The sequence below is a fragment of the Hyperolius riggenbachi genome, chromosome 12, assembly GCF_040937935.1.
Source record: "Hyperolius riggenbachi isolate aHypRig1 chromosome 12, aHypRig1.pri, whole genome shotgun sequence".
Taxonomy (NCBI): Eukaryota; Metazoa; Chordata; class Amphibia; order Anura; family Hyperoliidae; genus Hyperolius; species Hyperolius riggenbachi.
In genome coordinates this window covers 234,319,802-234,339,046 of record NC_090657.1, presented here as the reverse complement: position 1 = coordinate 234,339,046, position 19,245 = coordinate 234,319,802, and positions in this window count along the sequence as shown.

The following is a 19,245-nucleotide window of genomic DNA, read 5'->3' as shown; positions in this document are numbered from 1 at the left end:
CCCGTTAGCAGCAGGGACAGATTGCCTGACACTCCCTTGGCAATTCAACCTGGGATATGCCTTCCCTCCATTTCCTCTAATCTTGAGATTTCTCCAAAGACTGGTACAAGAACAATGCATGATCATACTTATAGTACCCGACTGGCCCAGGAGACCATGGTTTCCGATTCTGATGGAATTGGCAATAGAACAGCCAATCAAACTGCCACAGATTCCAGACCTACTGAATCAACGGGATCTTTTGTACCCCAATGTCAACAGTCTCAGTTTGACGGCCTGGAAATTGAAAGACAGAAGTACTTGTCCTTAGGTCTCTCCGATGATGTAACATCCACTTTACTGATGGCCAGGAAAAGATCCACTAACGCTACTTATCATAGGATCTGGGAAAAGTTCGCAAATTTTGCATCACTCAATAACTTTAACCTACTTATGCCAACAATTCAGAACATTCTAGGATTTCTTCAAACAGGAGTTGATAAACAGTTGAGTGTTTCCGCAATTAAAGTACAAGTTTCGGCGCTTTCTGCATTGACCAACGAAAGATGGGCACTTAATCCTTTGGTCATCCAATTCATCCAAGCCGTACAAAAGATTAGACCTCCACGAAAGCCTTTCTACCCCAGTGGGACTTCTGTGTAGTATTGGACGTACTCTCAATTACTCCTTTTCACCCAGTGGAATCTGCTTCGTTATGGAATATTACCTTGAAAACGATATTCTTAGTAGCAATATCCTCTGCTAAACGGGTTTCTGACTTGCAAGCATTAGGTTGTACAGACAACCTCCTTCAATTTTTTCCAGACAGAGTGGTAATCAGACCAGTTCTTCAATACGTCCCTAAGGTAGCTTCCTCCTTTCATATCAATCAAGAATTAACCTTGCCAACTTTTCTTTCGGACCAGGATTTCCATCCATTGGATGTGGGAAGGAGCATTAAGGCCTATCTTGATGTTACTCAATCCTTTAGGAGGTCTGATCGATTGTTTGTAAACATTCAGGGAGCCAGGAAAGGAGAGTCTGTTACAGCCAGAACTTTAGCCAACTGGCTTGTGAAGATTATACAGATGTGCTATAAAACTAAAGGACTTCAGGTACCCAGGGAAATTCATGCCCATTCCACCAGAGGAATGGCCGCCTCCTGGGCATGCTATGCTAAAGTTTCAGTAGACACAATATGTAGAGCAGCAAGCTGGTCCTCTATGCACACTTTTGTTAAACATTATCATGTGAATCCTGCATGTCTGACTTCGCTCAAATTTGGAGAAGCTGTTTTGTCTGCAGTAGAGAAATAAACTTTTTGTATTTTGCATACTCCCTCCCTCTCTGTTTGATTTTGTATATCCCAATGTATGTCGCCATCTCTGTCCAGGAATAAAGAAAATTGTATACTTACCTTCGGTAATTTTCCTTTCCTGGAACAGAAGATGGCGACATACGAATCCCACCCTCGGGTCCATTCGAGGACTGATTTTTCACGAGAATGGCCAGGGGGGGAGGTTCTTAGAATTTATATATGAACTGTCCTATCAGGGGTCAGGAGGCGTGGCCTAACCCAATGTATGTCGCCATCTTCTGTTCCAGGAAAGGAAAATTACCGAAGGTAAGTATACAATTTTCCTTAATCAGGGGGCTCTGTATGGCTGATATTGTGGTAAAACCCCTCCCACAGTGTGATGTCAGGACCATGGTGCTGACATCATACTGTGGGAGCCTTGTTGCATTGTGGGGAAAAAAACAGCTGTTTCCAACTGCCAGAAAAGCAAGCAGTATCTCCTTCCAGTGATATCACCTGCCAGCAGTAAAAATGTCACCATGTGATAAATGTCAGAATGCAAATCAAGGAGAGGAAAGATTTTACAATGGGCAAACGCTGGTTAAATCATTTATACATAATTATTTAAAAAATGAAGCACTTTTCTTTTTCCTCTTGCATGCATACATTTGCATATAACCTGCATCAACTTGAAATTACTTGCATCTCCTTGATCACGCCTAGCCCAGTTCAGCGTAGGATGTACCAGTGGCGATAGCGAATAAATATGTGACCTGTATGAAACCACTACGAGCATATTTGCAGAACACTCATTCTCACTCAAGTAAACGATATAAAGCTGCCCATACATTGCCCAATATTTTTTTGTTCAATATGTTATTTTCACTGGAGTTCCTCTTTAAGTTTATGTAAGTTTGGCTCCACCCATGACCACACCCACATTCTGTGCATGACCACACCCATTTTTCAGCTGCCCAGATCTGATTATTTTCCTTCAGCAAAGTTACAGGTCTCCTTTAACCCCCCCCCCCCCCCCCCCCCCAACTCTTTTGAACTGGGAAAAAAATCACACCGCAGAGAGATCTTCAGCAGCCCAGCTCATCTCCCTGGGATCCAGCTCTGCATTTCTCCCTCCATCCACCCGGTGGCGCTGTAACCCTGTAGTGAGATCATTGTCTGCCGTCATGACGACACTGGCAATCTCATCCGAGGGATACAGAGCCTCCGAGGAGAGGAAGGAGAATGGCTGCTGGTGTCTGGATCCCCTGGGAGGTGAGTTAAAATGCCCGCTGCACCCTATGCTCTGCATTCACCTCCTGGTGGCTACCATGAGTCATACTCGGGATAACCGCTCCTGGCTTGTTTCTTCCACCCCGAGCCTGACTCGGAATAACCACCAAGGAGGATAAGAAACTGTTAAAAAAAGGCAGGCAGGTGTTACCTCCAAAGATATAACTACCAGGAATTCAGCGATCAGAGAATTTACTAAGCACAGAAAAACCTGAGGCTAGAAGCACACTAGGCAGTGCGAAGAACCGTGCGTATTTGAATTTTTTGTTGCGTTTTTGTATGCGTTTGTAATTGTGGTCTTCGTGCATTTTTGGTGTATTTACAATTAATTTTTTTCTTTATTTAAGTAAATCTGCCTCACCATTGAGATACATTATGTGCGTTTCACATCTGTTTAGGAAAATTATGTATCAAGTTGTGCATTTTGAACGATGTTACTGCACATACATGCATGTTTACATGCAACCCATAGACTTTCATTATGGGCAAAAAGGCTGGCGATTCTGCCCTATGTGCCCCTAGCCCGAGGCTCTGGTCTGGAACCCATTAGAGTGTGTGTTTTTTTGAGCTTTTAGGGAGCGCTTTCATTTGCTAGCGATTTCCCTAAACGCTCTGCCAATGTAAATGGATGGAACAGATTCCACTAGAGCGATTGCGATTACAGTGAAACCGAGGGGAAAATAAACGAATGAGCTAAACAATTATATTAATCCTCCTACTCCTAAAAATGACTTTTTTAAAGAGACTCTGAAGTCTCCCTAAAATGAGGTTTTTATTTTAAAAATCTCATTAACATTATAGTCCGACCTAAAACGCCGCAGAACGGCGGCTGAAAACCCCCTCGATCACCCCAAACTCACGGGGGTACAGGGCAGGCAAAATCCACGACTTTCTTGGTCGTGGATTTTGCTGCCGCCTCTATGCGCGTCAATCAGCGCGTATCTCCGCCTCTACCCCGCCCCTCTCAGTAAAGGAAGACTGAGAGGGGCGGGGGAGAGGCGGCAATCGGCGCTGATTGACGCGCATAGAGGCAGAGCTGCGCTGCATCTATGCGGAAGTTGGCTCCGTGTATCCCCGTGAGTTTGGGGTGATCGAGGGGGTTTTCAGCCGCGGTTCTGCTGCGTTTTAGGTGAGACTATAATGTTAATGAGGTTTTTAAACTAAAAACCTCATTTTAGTGAGACTAAGGCCACATACACACATCAGACCATAGTCTTTGGAAACTGAAAGATCACAGACCAATCTTACCACCCTTCATGTAGTATGAGAGCCATACTCTACTCAGTCTTTTCTATGGAGCTGAACTCCCCATCAGACAGAAATCTTACCCCCTTCATGTAGTATGAGAGCCACACATACACAGTCTATTCTATGGAGCTGCACTCCCCATCAGACAGAAATCTTACCCCCTTCCATGTAGTGTGAGAGCCACACCTACACAGTCTATTCTATGGAGCTGCACTCCCCATCAGACAGAGATCTTACCTCCTTCCATGTAGTATGAGAGCCATACCTACACAGTCTATTCTATGGAGCTGCACTCCCCATCAGACAGAAATCTTACCCCCTTCCATGTAGTATGAGAGCCACGCCTACACAGTCTATTCTATGGAGCTGCACTCCCCATCAGACAGAGATCTTACCCCCTTCATGTAGTATGAGAGCCACACATACACAGTCTATTCTATGGAGCTGCACTCCCCATCAGACAGAAATCTTACCCCCTTCATGTAGTATGAGAGCCACACATACACAGTCTATTCTATGGAGCTGCACTCCCCATCAGACAGAAATCTTACCCCCTTCCATGTAGTATGAGAGCCATACCTACACAGTATATTCTATGGAGCTGCACTCCCCATCAGACAGAAATCTTACCCCCTTCCATGTAGTATGAGAGCCACACCTACACAGTCTATTCTATGGAGCTGCACTCCCCATCAGACAGAGATCTTACCCCCCTTCCATGTAGTATGAGAGCCACACCTACACAGTCTATTCTATGGAGCTGCACTCCCCATCAGACAGAGATCTTACCCCCTTCCATGTAGTATGAGAGCCATACCTACACAGTCTATTCTATGGCGCTGCACTCCCCATCAGACAGAAATCTTACCCCCTTCCATGTAGTATGAGAGCCACACCTACACAGTCTATTCTATGGAGCTGCACTCCCCATCAGACAGAAATCTTACCCCCTTCCATGTAGTATGAGAGCCATACTCTACTCAGTCTTTTCTATGGAGCTGAACTCCCCATCAGACAGAAATCTTACCCCCTTCATGTAGTATGAGAGCCACACCTACACAGTCTATTCTATGGAGCTGCACTCCCCATCAGACAGAAATCTTACCCCCTTCCATGTAGTATGAGAGCCATACCTACACAGTCTATTCTATGGAGCTGCACTCCCCATCAGACAGAAATCTTACCCCCTTCCATGTAGTATGAGAGCCACACCTACACAGTCTATTCTATGGAGCTGCACTCCCCATCAGACAGAGATCTTACCCCCCTTCCATGTAGTATGAGAGCCACACCTACACAGTCTATTCTATGGAGCTGCACTCCCCATCAGACAGAGATCTTACCCCCTTCCATGTAGTATGAGAGCCATACCTACACAGTCTATTCTATGGCGCTGCACTCCCCATCAGACAGAAATCTTACCCCCTTCCATGTAGTATGAGAGCCACACCTACACAGTCTATTCTATGGAGCTGCACTCCCCATCAGACAGAAATCTTACCCCCTTCCATGTAGTATGAGAGCCATACTCTACTCAGTCTTTTCTATGGAGCTGAACTCCCCATCAGACAGAAATCTTACCCCCTTCATGTAGTATGAGAGCCACACCTACACAGTCTATTCTATGGAGCTGCACTCCCCATCAGACAGAAATCTTACCCCCTTCCATGTAGTATGAGAGCCACACCTACACAGTCTATTCTATGGAGCTGCACTCCCCATCAGACAGAAATCTTACCCCCTTCCATGTAGTATGAGAGCCACACCTACACAGTCTATTCTATGGAGCTGCACTCCCCATCAGACAGAGATCTTACCCCCTTCCATGTAGTATGAGAGCCACACCTACACAGTCTATTCTATGGAGCTGCACTCCCCATCAGACAGAAATCTTACCCCCTTCCATGTAGTATGAGAGCCATACCTACACAGTCTATTCTATGGAGCTGCACTCCCCATCAGACAGAAATCTTACCCCCTTCCATGTAGTATGAGAGCCACACCTACACAGTCTATTCTATGGAGCTGCACTCCCCATCAGACAGAGATCTTACCCCCCTTCCATGTAGTATGAGAGCCACACCTACACAGTGTATTCTATGGAGCTGCACTCCCCATCAGACAGAGATCTTACCCCCTTCCATGTAGTATGAGAGCCATACCTACACAGTCTATTCTATGGCGCTGAACTCCCCATCAGACAGAAATCTTACCACCCTTCATGTAGTATGAGAGCCACACCTACACAGTCTATTCTATGGAGCTGAACTCCACATCAGACAGAAATCTTACCCCCTTCCATGTAGTATGGGAGCCACACCTACACAGTCTATTCTATGGAGCTGCACTCCCCATCAGTCAGAAATCTTACCCCCTTCCATGTAGTATGGGAGCCACACCTACACAGTCTATTCTATGGAGCTGCACTCCCCATCAGACAGAAATCTTACCCCCTTCCATGTAGTATGAGAGCCATACCTACACAGTCTATTCTATGGAGCTGCACTGCCCATCAGACAGAAATCTTACCCCCTTCCATGTAGTATGAGAGCCACACCTACACAGTCTATTCTATGGCGCTGAACTCCCCATCAGACAGAAATCTTACCACCCTTCATGTAGTATGAGAGCCACACCTACACAGTCTATTCTATGGAGCTGCACTGCCCATCAGACAGAAATCTTACCCCCTTCCATGTAGTATGAGAGCCACACCTACACAGTCTATTCTATGGAGCTGCACTCCCCATCAGACAGAGATCTTACCCCCTTCCATGTAGTATGAGAGCCACACCTACACAGTCTATTCTATGGAGCTGCACTCCCCATCAGACAGAAATCTTACCCCCTTCCATGTAGTATGAGAGCCATACTCTACACAGTCTATTCTATGGAGCTGCACTCCCCATCAGACAGAAATCTTACCCCCTTCCATGTAGTATGAGAGCCATACTCTACTCAGTCTTTTCTTCGGAGCTGAACTCCCCATCAGACAGAAATCTTACCCCCGTCCATGTAGTATGAGAGCCACACCTACACAGTCTATTCTATGGAGCTGCACTCCCCATCAGACAGAAATCTTACCCCCTTCCATGTAGTATGAGAGCCACACCTACACAGTCTATTCTATGGAGCTGCACTCCCCATCAGACAGAAATCTTACCCCATTCCATGTAGTATGAGAGCCATACCTACACAGTCTATTCTATGGAGCTGCACTCCACATCAGACAGAAATCTTACCCCCTTCCATGTAGTATGAGAGCCACACCTACACAGTCTATTCTATGGAGCTGCACTCCCCATCAGACAGAAATCTTACCCCCTTCCATGTAGTATGAGAGCCACACCTACACAGTCTATTCTATGGAGCTGAACTCCCCATCAGACAGAAATCTTACCCCATTCCATGTAGTATGAGAGCCACACCTATACAGTCTATTCTATGGAGCTGCACTCCCCATCAGACAGAAATCTTACCCCCTTCCATGTAGTATGAGAGCCATACTCTACACAGTCTTTTCTATGGAGCTGAACTCCACATCAGAAAAAAATCTTTGCAAGATGCTGCACACACAGATGCTGTACAGACACAAAAGATCAGTATCTGCAAAAGATCTGTTCCTGCCAAAAATCCATTCCTGCAAATTGCAATGATAGTCTATGAGATCTGCAGATCATCATACACACATGATTTAACTGACATTCATCTGCAGATCAGATCCACCAGGATGGATTTTCAGATCTGCAGATGATTGCTTGATCTGCAGATGAATGTCAGTTAAATCATGTGTGTATGATGATCTGCAGATCTCATAGACTATCATTGCAATTTGCAGGAATGGATTTTTGGCAGGAACAGATCTTTTGCAGATACTGATCTTTTGTGTCTGTACAGCATCTGTGTGTGCAGCATCTTGCAAAGATTTTTTTCTGATGTGGAGTTCAGCTCCATAGAAAAGACTGTGTAGGTATGGCTCTCATACTACATGAAGGGTGGTAAGATTGGTCTGTGATCTTTCATTTTCCAAAGACTATAGTCTGATGTGTGTATGAGCCTTTAGAGTCTCTTTAAGTATCCCATGGTTTTCTTTAATATTTAAACTATTACAAAGTAGGTTGAATGTTTTAATGTCTCTAATCAGTGACAGCCTATTAAATGTCCCAGACATAAAATACATGAACTATTGACCTTTCTATCCCTTTCCTCTTAGCTCAGAAGTTGTATTCTGCCAGAAAAAACTTTTATGACTGTAATTAGCATATCAGTGATGTTTACTATATTCCTGACAAGCTCCTGACAAGACAGAAGCTGTCACTTCCATGCCTGGAAATGAACTCCTTCAGGCAGAGAAATAAAGCAAGTAACAGCCGGGTTATTAATATGTTTTGCACTGTACATACACATGTTTATCTCATCATGTCGCCTCGGGTACACTTTAAGGAAATTGCAGTCGCAGGACATGCAGCAGTTTGGGAGCGTTTCTATTGTAATGTATTGTATAGGAGCAGGGAAATCACTCCCGAAATCGCTTGCAAAGCGCTACGAATCGCTAGTGATTGGGAAAGCACTTTGCGCTTTCTAGTGGGTTCCAGGCCTCAGACTGCTTCAACCGCTGGATACCTTTTAGGCCATTTTCACATGGGAATTTCTCCTTATCAGCTGCTCTCCTGCAACGACCAGGCACTTGTACCGGCGCTAGACAGGCGACCCCCATGGAGTAAAAGAAACAATAAAAAAACAAAACAATGTGACAGCATTTAAAAAAAAAATACATAAATTGTTACATTAGGGACTCTGCTTTTTTAATATGTATGTCATGAGAGTATATTACTGTTATCTTAGCAAAAAAGGGCTTGTAATTACTGATAGGATACAAAAAAAACACAGATACAACTTTATTTCCAAATCATTGTTGCCATACATTGTATTATGAGGATCATCATTTAAATGTTTTGATACCCGGGACAACTGGGTTAATAAAATGTGTAAGTTTTGTCTACAGTTTATTTTAAAACTATAGAGGATGGAATTGGAAAAATAGCATTTTTTAAAAAAAAAATTCCCAAAAGTGGGGGGGAAGTCACTGCATCTCATAGTCCAAATACAGGGATTTCCTGACTTGTGAACGCCTCCCAATACGAACCTCCAACCCGCCGCAATGTCAGGGACTCCCTGTACTGTGTCCATGCAGAGGAGGAGGACACAGGGGGACAAACAATTCCGAAGGGCACAGGGGGACACAAAGGGGCATAAAGGAGTAGAGATGGCCTGAACCTCCGATCTTCGAGGTTCGGTTCACGGAAAAGTTCGCGAACCGCAATAGACTTCAATTGGGATGCGAACTGTGAAAAATAGAAAAAATTATGCTGGCCACATAAGTGATGGAAAAGATGTTTCAAGGGGTCTAACACCTGGAGGGGGGCGTGGCGGAGTGGGATACATGCCAAAAGTCCCGGGGAAAAATCTGGATGTGATGCAAAGCAGCGTTTTAAGGGCAGAAATCACATTGAATGCTAAATTGGAGGCATAAAGTGCTTTACAACATCTTGCATGTGTATACATCAAACAGGGAGTGTAATTAGAGTACTGCTTCACACTGACACACCAAACTCACTGTGTAACGCACCGCACAGAGCTGTTTGTGTTGTGACGGCCGTGCTGGACTGGTGCGCAACATGGCCAGAGTGCAGGCAATGGTGGTTTTCAAGCCCATATGGTAGATGGGCATAGGTAGGTGCCCCAGTAGTTAGCTAGGCATAGGTAGATGTTCCCGTAGAGGTAAGTAGGTGCCCCCAGTAGTTAGGTAGGCATAGGTAGGTGTCCCAGTATAGATAGTTAGGCAGGGCCTGGCACAGTATAGCAATTACCAAGGGTCCAGCTGCAACAGATAGGGCTGTATAATGTCAGTGTCAGTGGGCAACATTACAAAAAAAAAATAGATCTCAAGAACAAGATTAGCTCTCAAAAGAGCTGTTGTGGAGTAGTATTTTAGCAATAAGAATCAGCCAGGAGCAAGCTAACAAGCCTACAAGAGCCTAACTAATCTTTCCCTATGAGAGAGTCTACAGCAGCTGTCCCTTCTCTATTTACTGCAGGCACAGTCAGCAGGCACATTTGTAGCCAATTAGGCTACACTCCCTCCTGGAGCCACTCCCCCTTATAAAAGGGAGGCAGCATCACGAGTGAAAAAGCTGACGCTGCCTGCCTTTTATAAGGGGAGGGTGGGGCTCCAGGAGGGAGTGTAGCCTGATTGGCTACAATGTGCCTGCTGACTGTGATCGAGAGGGTCAAAGTTGACCCTAATGGTGCATTATGGGGGCGAACCGAACTTCCGCAAAAGTTTGCGGTTCTACGCGAACGCGAACCACCGGAAGTTCGCCGAGAACCGTTCGCCTGCGAACCGTTCAGGCCATCTCTATAGAGGAGGACACAAAGGAGCATAGAGGAGGACAGAGGCATACACATGGGGATACAGGAGGACACAAGGGGGACAGAGGAGGACACAGAGAGACACAAGGGGGCATGAGGTACAAAGGGTGCATAATACACAAGATGCCCCTCACCATGGATGCACCAGATTTAGTATATAATTTTTCCCCTGGTTTTGTCCTCTAAACCTGGGTGCATCTTATGGTCAGGGGCGCATTATAGTGCGAAAAATACAGTCATTACTGAAAACACGTATAGTCCACATAGTATAGTCCATGTGTGGCAACATCTCACTTCTTACTGCATGCTGTCATTTCTGTGAATTGATATTATTGGGCTATTTAACGCACAAGTCAGTCAATTTCTGTATCTTACTAGTCGGTAATTACCGTTTATAATTTCAAACAGCTCTGAAATCTCTGTGAATTGAGTATCATATGCTACCCTGTGCTGATTATTGCAATAATAATGCAACTGGCGGAAAACACATTACAGCACATAGCAGCCGAGAGTGATGCATAATGCATAGTAATACAATAGCCGGCCTCTGCAATAAAATCAGCGCATTCTTAAAGGATACCCGAGGTGACATGTGACATGATGAGATAGACATGTGTATGTACAGTGCCTAGCACACAAATAACTATGCTGTGTTCCTTTTTTTCTTTTTCTGCCTGAAAGAGTTAAATATCAGGTATGTAAGTAGCTGCCTCAGTCCTGTCTCAGACAGGAAGTGACTACAGTGTGACCCTCACTGATAAGAAATTCCAACTATAAACACTTTCCTAGCAGAAAATGGCTTTTAAGGCCTGGTGCACACCAAAAAACGCAAGCAGATCCGATAAATGCTAGCAGATTTTGAAACGCTTTTGCTTCTTTTTCTGCAGCGTTTCAGCTAGCGTTTTGCGGTTTTGTGTAGCGGTTTTGGTGTAGTAGATTTCATGTATTGTTACAGTAAAGCTGTTACTGAACAGCTACTGTAACAAAAACCGCCTGGCAAACCGCTCTGAAGTGCCGTTTTTCAGAGCGGTTTGCGGTTTTCCTATACTTAACATTGAGGCAGAAACGCCTCCGCAATCCAAAATCTGCAGCAGCCCGGGAGTAAGCGTTTCTGCAAAGCGCCTCCCGCTCTGGTGTGCACCAGCCCATTGAAATACATTACCCTAGCGGATCCGCACCCGCAAGCGGATCGCAAACCGCAGCAGAACCGCTCTGGTGTGCACTAGGCCTTAGAGCAGGAAAGAGATAAAGAGGGTCAATAGTTCATAGATTTTAGCTCTGGCATACTTCAATGAATGTGTCCTTGAGCAAAAACAATAAAACAGTTAAAACTTAAAAAGTAGATTCAAACATAAAATTAAACTGTGGAATAATATTTTAAAAAGTCATTTTTAGGAGGAGGAAGATAGATACAATCGTTTATTTCATTAGTTTATTTTTGCCTCGGGTGTCCTTCAATGGAAAACTTACACATTTTCTGTCATTAAAGTGTTATTAGCAAGCTGCAGATATTCACTAAGGATGATAATCACTGGAGGTTTGGCCTTGCTGGATGCCCCCATTAGTATACTCCGTCCTGTTGGGGGGGTTACAATGATTTATTAAGGGCTTAATGGAAGCAATGTCCATGGAGGGAACCGAAGCTATAATTAGCTACAATTACTAATTGTCACCAACAGGACACAAGAGGGAGACAGCCCCGAATACATCGCCCAGCACATCACACAATCGCCTCTTTCTGAGCGCCGATTAGCATCATTAGATGAATATAATCTCTCATTATGTGTAATTAGCATGTATAATTAACCACGCTGCGGACGCCTTTCATACCTCCTTGTGTTATTATTATGTATTGTATTTTTAATGCAGCGTTGGACAATAATTAGAGTTATAGACCGTGATAAACGGGGGTGACAGCCAGCACCGGGTCATACAAGGATACAAGGATCATGCAATCCAGTGATGGGCGGAAGCTGCCCATACATTACTCGATGTATGGGCAGATCAACCATTAGATAGATCCCTGTGGCCTTGTTCACAATATAAATCGCCAGCGCTATCGCCAGCGTGAGCAATTTATTGAGCGATTTTGAACGCGCTTTTCTAAGTGCTTTTGTGTCGCTTTTTTTTTCCTTTCACTCTCTTTTCCCCCAGAAATGAATATATACAATGTATTTATTGATTGAAAGCGCTCAGGAAATTGCTTTTCAAAGTGCTTTTTCAAAGCGATTTCCCTGTCCTTTCTATTGAATCGCAAACGGTCTGAAAATGGTGCAGGAGCCGCGTTTGTGGTTGGATAGAAAGCTCATCGCTCATGTGAGAACGCTCACATAGTGCAACATTACACAAGCAGTTTTAAGGCAATTTGTAAAATCGCTAGCGCTAAAAAATAAGCAAAAACGCTTAAAATGTCAACAAGCCCTTAGGCCTTCACATTATTTTTGTAAAAATTTAAGCGCGGGCGATTTTCAAAATCACCCTGAAACCGCTTGTGCGATGATTCTCTATCAGAGAGTTCATATCAGAGAGGTTCGTTTGCGATCCGCTTTTCTAAGCGATGCTTGGGCCATTTGTGACGCGATTTGCCTCAATGGAAGGTATAGGAAAAACGCAAACCGCTCACAAAATCGCTTTGGCGATTTATTTTTTCCCGGATCACAAGACGGAAGCGCTCTGCAAAAGCGCTTACAAAAACACCTACAAAAACGAGCGAACGCGCAGAAAATCGCCGGAAAACGTTTTAAAAATAACGCGTAAAAAAAGCCCACCGCGGACCGACACACGAGCTGAACGCAAAGGCCTCAGGGCTCGTTCACACCAGAGGCAATTTGGGATTTTTTTTAAGCGCTGGCGATTTTTCAAAATCACCATGAAAGCGCTTATGCAATGACTCACTATGAGAGAGCTCACAGCTGAGCGGTTCGATTCCGATCCGCTCAGATAAGCGATGCCTGGGCCATTTTTGAGGCGATTTTGCTATAATGGAAGGTATAGAAAGACCACTAAACGCTCACAAAATCGCTTTGTGCTGCGATTGCATTTGCATTTTTAAGAATAAATACATTGTATTTATTATTTTCCGGGTCAAAGAGTTTACTTCCTGACTTGCGTCAGGGAGTGAATTAAAAAACGCTCGAGAAAAGCGCTTTTCACAAAACGGAACGCCCACCCAAGCACAGGAATCGAAAAAAAATATTGCGTGAAAAGAAGCCCAACGCGAACACTAACGCGAGTAGAAAGCAATGTGAACGAGGCCTTACTGACTGAATCTGATCTATTGCCAGCCCATACGCTGCACAGCCATTTCCAATACATTTCAGCATAAAATCTATTCAAAAAATTGTCCTGCTGCCACCAGCTGCCTGTCCGCCCCCCAAGTGTGAAGTGTCCCCCCCTTATGCCTGTGCTCAGTATCTCTCTGCCGCTGTCATTCCTGGCCAGGCGTTCAGCATCACCACGTGCGCCTGTACCACCTGACTCCGCACATGTAGTGACATCACAGGCAGCACGGCGGCGTAGTGGTTAGCGCTCTCGCCTTGCAGCGCTGGGTCCCCGGTTCCAATCCCAGCCAGGTCTACATCTGCAAGGAGTTTGTTTGTTCGCCCCGTGTCTGCATGGGTTTTCACCGGGCACTCCGGTTTCCTTCCACATCGGAAGATGTTGGCGCTATATAAATACTAAATAATAATAATAATGACGGCAGATAGGGGAGCCTATAACACTGCACAGGACCACTTATACACTTGGGGGGACACCAGCCGGGGGTCATTGTGATATTAAACGCCATTACTGCCACCAGTGGCCTAGCTAAGGAGCTGTGGGCCCCGATGCAAGTTTTACAATGGGGCCCCCCCAAACACTCTATACATAACAATTGATACGGCACACCAAAACCTGCCAGGGGGATAGGGAGCAGCTTGTTAATGATTACCACTATTTAAAGCATCTATCGAAGTGATTATTATGAGCAGGGCCGGATTTGTAATTTTTACCACCCAAGGCCAACTATACCGTCTGTATGGTTGTTATCTCTGTGTGCCCCAATGAGAATTCTACTTACTTTCCATCATTGGATGTCACAGATGACTATTTTAGTAATATGCGTATAGATTATAAGTGATGTTTTGAACTTTTATGTTATGTTTGCTATCTTGTTAATGATGGACCCATGGTGTCACCATGAGAGTTAGGCTGATGTGTACCTGCAGGATAGAGCTTACAGGTCTTGCAGGGAGGACACAAGTACAGGACAGAGAGTTCAAAGGTTAAAGCTGTCCTTGTAGATAGGGATGGCTGCATAGATAAACTTTACTGCCCCTAACTGAGCCGCCCCTAAATTTCTGGTGCCCTAGGCCATGGCCTATGAGGCCTTGCCAGAAATCCGGCCCTGATTATGAGCACAGGTCCAATAGAAAGCGAATACTGCAGTTGAGTAATGGTGGTTGGGCACCATTAGAGAACAAGTAAGTCAAGACAGTCAGTGGGAGGGCTGCGAGGTGATGGGGTGGGGTGACCAAGTAGGGTACACTAGGGGGAGGACCCTGCTAAAGGCTTACAATCTAAAGGGAGGGGGTGGGGACACACTAGGCAGGGGACTGATAAAAAGGTGCTCAGCAGACAGAGTTAGGGCATAGATGGGGGTGGGGATAGGCGATGAGGGGGGGGGGGGGTAGAAGAGGAAGGGGAGCAGGGGTGCAGAATGCAAAGCAGGGGCGGTTAACTCACCACCTATAGGGCCTGATTCACTAAACAGTGATAACTCAAATATCACACCTTATCAAAGATATCACACCTTATCAAAGTTAACACACCTTATCAAAGATACCACACCTTATGGAAAGATATCACACTTTATCAAAGTTAACACACCTTATCAGAGTAGCATAGCGAGTGCTGAGAACCTGCGGGGGCTCAGGGCAGGACGAGTGCCATTGCCAATTAAGTTCGTAGCGTTCGCTATGCTACTCTGATAAGGCGCGTTAACTTTGATAAGGTATGATATCTTTCCATAAGGTTTGATAACTTTGATAAGGTGGGATATCTTCCGCATCTACCTACAAGGAGGGCTATCTGGCTACCTACACTGGGGCTCTCTGGCTACCTACACGGGGGCTTTCTAGCTACACTGGTTCTGGGGGCTCTCTGGCAGCTTACACTGGATTTAGGGGCTGTCTGGCTACCTACACAGGGGGCTCTCCTACGTAATACTGGGATCTACCTCTGGCTACTTATATTGAGGGCTGCCTAATACTGGGGGGAACCTGTGGCAACCAGGGGGGCGCACTTTCTACACCCTTGCCCTAGGAGCACTGTGGCCTAGAAACTGCCCTGTCCCCGCGGCTGAGACCCAGTGGCCGCAGCTCCCTCCTCCATCACCTATACGGGGGCACCAATACCTAGCTAACCTATACTGGCTGCACCTAGACCTAGCTAACATACCCAGCTACCTATACTGAACGTAACTATACCTGGCTACCCATACTGGGGGCATCTATACCTGGCTACCTATACTGAAGGCACCTTTACCTGGCTACCTATACTGAAGGCACCTCTACCTGGCAACCTATACTGAAGGCACCTATACCTGGCTACCTATACTGAAGGCACCTCTACCTGGCTACCTATACTGGGGGCATCTATACCTAGCCACCTATACTGAAGGCACCTATACCTGGCTACCTATACTGAAGGCACCTCTACCTGGCAACCTATACTGAAGGCACCTATACCTGGCTACCTATACTGAAGGCACCTCTACCTGGCAATCTATACTAAAGGCACCTATACCTGGCTACCTATACTGAAGGCACCTCTACCTGGCTACCTATACTGAAGGCACCTTTAACTAGCTACCTATACTGAAGGCACCTATACCTGGCTACCTATACTGAAGGCACCTCTACCTGGCTACCTATACTGGGGGCCTCTATACCTAGCCACCTATACTGAAGGCACCTCTACCTGGCTACCTATACTGAAGGCACCTCTACCTGGCTACCTATACTGAAGGCACCTCTACCTGGCAACCTATACTGAAGGCACCTATACCTGGCTAACTATACTGAAGGCACCTCTACCTGGCTACCTATCCTGAAGGCACCTCTACCTGGCTACCTATACTGAAGCCACCTTTAACTAGCTACCTATACTGAAGGCACCTATACCTAGCTACCTATACTGGGGCACTTATAACTGGCTAACCTTTACTGGCTGCACCTAGACCTAGCTAACATATACCCAGCTACCTATACTGAAAGCACCTATACCTGGCTACCTATACTGAAGGCACCTATACGTGGCTACCTATACTGAAGGCACATATACCTGGCTACCTATACGGAAGGCACCTATACCTGGCTACCTATACTGAAAGCACCTATACCTGGCTACCTATACTGAAAGCACCTATACCTGGCTACCTATACTGAAGGCACCTATACGTGGCTACCTATACTGAAGGCACATATACCTGGCTACCTATACGGAAGGCACCTATACCTGGCTACCTATACTGAAAGCACCTATACCTGGCTACCTATACTGAAAGCACCTATACCTGGCTACCTATACTGAAGGCACCTATACCTGGCTACCTATACTGAAAGCACCTATACCTGGCTACCTATACTGAAAGCACCTATACCTGGCTACCTATACTGAAAGCACCTATACCTGGCAACCTATACTGAAAGCACCTATACCTGGCAACCTATACTGGCGGCACCTATACCTGGCTACCTATACTGAAGGCACCTATACCTAGCTAACCTATTCTGGCGACACCTATACCTAGCTAACCTATACTGGGAGCACCTATAGCTATCTACACTGGGGGCACCTACAGCTGGCTACCTATACTGGGGCACTTATGAATGGCTAACCTATACTGGGAGCACCTATAGCTATCTACACTGGGGGCACCTACAGCTGGCTACCTATACTGGGGCACTTATGAATGGCTAACCTATACTGGCGATACCTATACCTAGCTAACCTATACTGGGGGCACCTATACCTAGCTAACCTATACTGGCGATACCTATACCTAGCTAACCTATACTGGGGACACCTATACCTAGCTAACCTATACTGGCGGCACCTATACCTAGCTAACCTATACTATCTGCACCTATACCTAGCTAACCTATACTGGCGGCACCTATACCTAGCTAACCTATACTGGCGGCACCTATACCTAGCTAACCTATACTGGCGGCACCTATACCTAGCTAACCTATACTTGGGACACCTATACCTAGCTAACCTATACTATCTGCACCTATACCTAGCTAACCTATACTGGGGACACCTAAACCTAGCTAACCTATATTGGCGGCACCTATACCTAGCTAACCTATACTGGGAGCACCTATAGCTATCTACACTGGGGGCACCTACAGCTGGCTATCTATACTGGGGTACTTATGCCTGGCTAACCTATACTGGGGGCACCGATACCTAGCTAACCTATACTGGGGACACCTATGCCTGGCTACCTATACTGGGGCACCCATACCTGACTACCTATACTGCATGCATAGTACCCTCCCTGCATGGAAATAAGAGTTTCCTGTCTGTAAACCTTGTTGCATTGTGGGAAATAATGGCCATTTCCAACAGCAGTATCTGTGTATAGAACTCTCTGTAAAGAAACATTCTGCAGGGATCACCTGGCAGGACTACAGATGGTGCCCCCAGTGATAAATGTCAGAATGTAAATCAGGGAGAGGAAAGATTCTACAACGGGCTAACGCTGACTAAATAATCTATAAATGAACATTGTAAAAAAAAACCAAGCTGTTTTATTCATGTTGTTATTTCCAGTACAGTTCCTCTTTCATTGGAGTGGGATATCTGCACAATGACTGCGGCAGGTGTGAAGTCTGGGACTGGAGCCAAAGTCTAAGATCTCTTCCTGGAACCCCCGAGAGATTATCCGCGCCTAAATGAGATATCCAGGATGTGCCAAATGCAACCATCGCCCGGCTCCCTCAGTTATTGCAGTCAGTCATTGAAGCCTTGTTCACACTAGGGGCATTTTCGGACTTTTTTCAAGCACGGGTGATTTTGAAATCGCCCACAAAACGCTTGTGCAATGATTCTCTATGAGAAGGTTCATATCAGCGCGTTTCATCCGCTTTGCGCACCGGAAAACGGTGCCTGTACCATTTTTGGGGCGACTTTGCTCTAATGGAAGGTATAGGAAAAGCGCTAAACGCTCACAAAACCGCTTAATGCGGCGATTGTATTTGCATTTTTAAGAATAAATACATTATATTTATTCTTCTCGGGGTCAAAGAGTTCACTTCCTGACTGACGTCAGGAAGTGAAAAAACGGAATCGCTCTGCAAAAGCGTTTACAAAAGTGCTTTGCACAAAATCGTAGCGCGCAGTGGAGCGCCGGGAGGGGGAAAAACATGCGAAAAATCTAAAATCGATGCCGTCAGCGATTTCGTTTTTAGATCTGAACAGAGCCTCAAAGCTGCTTTTACTTCCTAAGTTCCTAACATATAACCGGCTTCCAAAAACTGCTGACAATTGCAATACTGCGAATACTGCATGTCCTGGAGGAAGTGACGTGTCTGGATGCACGGAGCAATGGTAAAATTACCGCACGACAGCCCACAGCAACTTTACCGGTACTAACAGCAGGGGGCAGTGTGCGTTACACTATTATTCCGGTAATGGACGCATATCTATTCTTTTTTTTTTAATATTTTTTTTTATGTTTATCGAAACACTAAAAGACAAATGTTTAATACTTGACAAACAATTGACAGTGCAAGGTAAATACAAAGCAATGCTCCTCTCTACTTCCTGTTTCCCTTCATGACTCATAGGGAAACAGGAAGTAGAGAGGAGCTGGATGCGGAAGAAGAGTGGACGCTTCACATGGACAGGTGAGAGATTTACAAAAACACACCGCAAAGTATGCAAAATATATAAACGTTGCATAAATCACTTATCAAACCGATTAGACAGCGCTTTGGGGGGGCAGA